The sequence below is a fragment of the Tinamus guttatus genome, unplaced genomic scaffold (genome assembly GCF_059628265.1).
Source record: "Tinamus guttatus ecotype Peru unplaced genomic scaffold, ASM5962826v1 Tinamus_guttatus_pri_ptg000212l, whole genome shotgun sequence".
NCBI lineage: Eukaryota > Metazoa > Chordata > Aves > Tinamiformes > Tinamidae > Tinamus > Tinamus guttatus.
Genome location: NW_028288746.1, coordinates 172,648 through 178,327, shown reverse-complemented (window position 1 = coordinate 178,327; position 5,680 = coordinate 172,648).

Sequence of the window (5,680 nt, the reverse complement as noted above, 5' to 3'; positions counted from 1 at the left end):
CAAAGGCTGCTTCGCTCCCACATCTACGGACGCCAACCGCAACGTGCTGAGAGGGTCGGCCCGCCGGCACCCGCCACCGACGCGCATGTTTGCAAAGGCAGGATGTCACTAGCAGTGACGCCACGTGTGTTGTAGACAACATTTAACAACAAACTTTCCCAAGACCTTAATTCACTATTTATGTTCTAAAAATATCTGACCATGAGAAAGCAGGCAAGCAACACTGAACACAAATCTGACATAAGGAGCATCTATACATGGAATTGACTGCATCTGATAGCGTGATGCAAGAAGGAAAACAAGGGTTTTCATACCCACATTTCCTTGCTGGTGTTTCCTAAAGCTTTCCTAACATTGCTCCTAACCCCCAAAAGGCGTTAAGTACGTGTTCAGCTTCATATAACAAATTTAGTGCCACAAACACACACTTAAAGCTTTACCGAACTGTGACTTTAACAAATAAATTTTCATTTTTATAAAAAGGAACAAAATTAAGGATTGTGCTGGTGATGTAATTATATAGAACCTTAGTACCTAGAATTCTATGTCTCTATACTTACGAATGGAAAATATTGAGAAACTTACCATTTCATAGCCTAATCCAACTATTTATGGATATTAACTAGACTTTACTGGAATACACTAGCAACTTGAACTGTTTTAATAAGTTTTTCTATTTCTGATTTTTTATGAGCTACATTTATACTAAAGAATGCCTGGCAAACTAATTTTAATGTCAATATAATTGCTAACCAATTCCTAACCTTCCAGCAGGCTTCTAGCACTACAAACAAAATTGAGAAACAAAAATCCCACCTTCTCAGGAATACTAATGAAGACTTACTATGTTGTAAATTCACAGTCTGATGGGGTAGAAAAATAGTTTTTGTCATTAAAAAATATGTTTGGTTCATTTGTTTTGCACAATTAAGTGTAAAGATCAGAAAGGAACTTAACCATGACTTTCCTCTCACGTTGTTGGTTTTGGCGTCACACCCAGGCTTAAACCAATTTTCAAAGATTTAATTAATGGCTTTAGCCAAGTATCCAAATATGAAATCTTAAAATGCTGTCTAATGAGTCAGCGATCGCAGAGATACAGCTTATTGCACAAGTGCATAACTGTTACATTAACATCTGGCTTTAATAAGAGTAATCTGAACACTATTTAATAAATTCTGTAATGTGCATTTGCTTTGGAGAGTCAGGATATGGAAGATTTTTGTGGTGGTGGTTCAGACAGAGCTTCAGCAGCACTTAAGAGTAGTTTTACAGCTGCTGTCAATCTTTACCACAGAAAAAACATTTTAAACAGTTTTATTCCATAATGAAAATGAAATAATTTTCTGTTTTTCTTTAGGCTCTTGGAGTTCAGATGATGAGAAAGCTTAGGAAACAACGCCAGGAAGACTGTTCACCGTGCTCAATAGAGCACGGAACAGTTTCATTTAAGGATAGAAACATGAAACGCTCATGGTTGCCAAGTGCGAATAGGCTTGATTTTGGTTGTTGATCTGTTTTTCAGGCATGCTGCTAAAGAGGCAGCAGATATATTCACAGCAGGAAACAAAGGTTGCAGATTTATTAATTCAAGATAGAAACAGAACTGGTTTTGCCTAATCTATTCAAAGCTGCTATTCGCCAAACAGCCTGAACGCAACCCAAAACCACACCTTATCTTCAGGTTCAAAGAAGCCCCTCCAGTTTTTAAGTGTTTGCAATTACTAACGTTTTGCTTAGCACTACAGTTAGCGGGGCTGTTTCACGACAGTCGGAGCTGACTGCAGTTGAAGCTGCTACTTGCCCATCTTCCTCAATACTCCCAAGCCACCAATCTGTGGCTTCGGCACTGGCATCCACTTCAGTTCAGACAACCAGACTTGCCAGAACTGTTTAATTTTTAGAGAAAGGGTTTAATCTTCTGCCAGATCAGCTCCCTTAAGCACTACACTGGTCTCACTACACGGAGCAGAGCACAAGACCCCGTGGGCAGGTAGGGTGCCCAGGCCGCCCGCGCGTGCCCCCAGGCTCCGCTTCGCCCCAGCGAGCCCGCGCGACGCAGCACCACCGCGCGCACCGCAAGCACTGCTGCGACTACTGCACTGCACGGACCCTCAGTTAGTGAATTCTACTCCATTATTCTAGATTACAGGATTACATCTTCATTTTGGTACCCTCCTGCTTCTTAAGAACATCATTCCTTCATTTTTAACGCTACATTTGCCTTTCATAATACATCCTTAAATTTAGGTCGATAAAAATGTTGAGGTGTTTATAAGTGTTTGGGATATGATAGCAACTGAAATCCTATTTTCAATGAAATTTTCTTATTTGCTGCTTCCTCATTTCCTAATGACTTTAGTCAGACATAAGCCCTTAGCATCAATCCATCTTTCTCTGAGAACCATTGATATGGTAACAGTTCAATCTTCCACATTTTTTTTCTTCCAAGTACATGGAGTTGAAGGATTTCATCTCCTGTTTCCTCTTGCACTGTATGCAGATTCCAATCTCATTCATCTCTGATAACTATTTAATAGATTCTCTTTTTCACTGACACTTACCTATCCTGGATACAGAAATCTTACTGGAAAAATCTTATTACTGTTTAAAAACAACAATAAATAATTTTGCCGGGGCTTTTTTTGAACTGGATGGTTTATAGTTTTGCAAAGCTGAACGCTGACAGATCTGTTCCAAGGACACTGGAAATTATGAAGTTTAGCTTCCTATAAGTTCATAAGTTCACGACCAGCTGCTGGTAAGCAGAGCAAGTGCGAGCTGACTTCTGTCTGCCTTTCCCTGGCAAAACCCTCACAGAGCTCTTCTTTACTAAAGTTCAACCTTGTGAAAACTCTTAGGGAGTTAATCACGTTTGAGAAACTGATCTCAGAAACCTGACTGAAGCTAGTCAAATATTTCTACAGAAGAGATCTTACAGGCAACGAGGCAGACACACAGGGCAATATAATTCTTCAGAAAACCAACCGGATGCTAACCAGTCACCTCATATGTTTTTCAATCAATGGAACAGGTCAACAGACTTTCCAAGTGATTAAATGTAGCATTAAAAGTCTGACATACATGATATTTTTACTTTGTGTATTACTGCGTTTCATGTCAGTGGAAGAAATGTGAATCTACAAAGTGTGTGATTGAGTTGAAAAGTCCAAAAAGTTGAAATTACCAATTACTGAATCCAATATTCGGTTATACATATTGCAAGGAAGTCTGTATGAAGGCTGATCACCACACTGAGAGCCATGCTTAAAAATTCTTCACAAAAAAAAAAAAAGAGGGGATTGTCTTTGCTTTCTATGTTTTTCCTACACTTGTGTTTCTCTTCACTGCACCTCACCTCGAGGACGGGGGCTATTCCAGTGGCAGACTCTGCTCTGGCTTAGGCTGTAAGCAGATCTACTGGGACCACGACCATTTCAGGTTAATAGCATCTTCTATCCGCATCCACAAGGTTTTTGTTTTTATTCTTCCACTTTCTTGGGCACCTCTTTGCCATATAAATTGTGACCAGTATTTTCCAGTAGTGCTGGAACCTACGCTCTGTTTCAGGCTGCAGGGGCCTCAGCAGAAATAATTAAGCAGGCTTTAAATTCGGTGCTCTCCTTACTCCAAAAGCAAAACAACAACAATGGAGAACATTTTAGCTGAAATAACCCAGTGCCTCTTTTTACTAAGCTGCTCAGGTACCTACATTCCTGAGATTTGCTGAATTAAATTCCATCAGTCAGCAGCCATTACCAGTTCTTAGTTACTCCTTTTGAGAAAGGAGTCACCTCTCCTCACGTATAACTAGATTTATGTAATGAAAATGCATCAGTACATTATAAAGTGCTCTGGGGCAATGCCTGACTCACCACAAAATAACTTCTAACATTAATAATGATTAAAACAAAAGCTATACAGGCCAAAGTTTTATTGGGCGATATCAAAACTATTAACATTTTTAAAATGTCTAACAAAATCTATGAAGGCTAGTGAGTCGATATTCCTTTCAAAAACACAGAGTAAACTGTAATCAACTGAAGGACAAAATTCTGGAAGATGACTAAATGAAGATTCATATCAAGTAGCAGGCAGAAACAGCGGAGTAACCTGCTCTTAGCTTATATAACAAGGGCAATAACCCCACATTGCTGTTTGCACTAGAGCACATGTTTTAGAAAACCTTCCGCTTAGCAACTTTATAAAATTAGGTTGGCCTATGAAAAACAAACAAACAATAAAAAAACACCAGCAACAAAAAATTGTGCTTCACAGCAGAATATTATCCATTAAAAGACTATGTCAAAAAGTTTTGATAGTTTTAAGGCACAGCACTTACCTTATATTTTATCCTCCTTTGGTAGTATCTGTTTCAGCACATTTCTAGTGAATTGGAAAGACAGAAAAAACAAAAATCAAAAGAAATGTCATAAAAATCACTTATTACAGAGTTGAATAGTCTATTACACCTAAAAAAACTACTACCTCGACCATATGAGTTGCTCTTTCTCCACAGCTCAAGGTGCTCAAGTGCCTATTCACTATCACTTCCTTCAGCATCAGAAATATATTTTAGGTATCAACTAATTCCAATATGAAGGAGCCTTTACAAAGAAACGACAAAAAAAGACCATTCTTGAATGTGTTTTGGCTTTTTCTTATGCCAGCAAATCAAATGTAGATTGTTTGTACACTGCAGAGAGTGTCTGTGTGTGTGTTTATGCTGGTATATACACATAAAATTTGTAACTGGAAACATATTGTGCACTAAATTTAGAAAAAAATGAAAATCTTTAGAGTTTAATATACGGCATTTCATACAATGTGAGTTACGTTCTCAAACTTTGGCTTTTATCCCATACACAGGCCCAAGATACAAGTCAAGCACACAAAGTTATTCTCGTTCTGATGAAAAATTTCGATGGCTAGGGGTTTTCTTTTTTTTCTTTTAGTTCTAAAATGTCCTTAAAGAATTAAAATGATGTTTTTCATATATATATTTCTGTATTATCCGTGAAAGATTATTATTTTATTAAAGAAAACACACAAACGGAGGAAAAAGATGTTTTTGGTGTATTGGCAAACACCAAAAAGAACTACAGAAATAGTTTACAATAAAGTAGCCTATCTCCATATCTTTCTCCCAATAATTACTTATTCAGTAATCTAATTGCTGACCATGAAATGGAGTTCCTATCCAATATCATATTAATCCTTAATAATTCCATTAATTATCCATACTGATTTCCAGGCTGACCAGCAAGGGGTCCTGTTTATCAAGAAGCTTAGGCACAAAATCCTTGAATTTGTCTGAATGTACATTAAATTATTCAATAAAATTTGGAAGGTTTTTAATTAACTCACTTGCCTCAACAGGATCCTACAAACTGAAACTGTTAAATATTAATGGAATTTTCTTGTTATTGTGGGACTACTCATAGAATCTTGCACATGTCATTAAGCCCAATTTCCTACATTCCTCACGTATAGCCCAGGCCTTGAGCGATGCTGCACACTTCCATCGAGGCACTCGCGTTTCTCAGCTTCTGTATGTTTTTATTTCATTAACAACCGCTGCCATCAGTGCTGCCACGTCAAATTCCAAACCCAAGCTACACCTCAAAGCAGCCCCCAGGGAGGGGGACCCTTCGGACGGGCGCTGGAGCAAGCGCCAGGC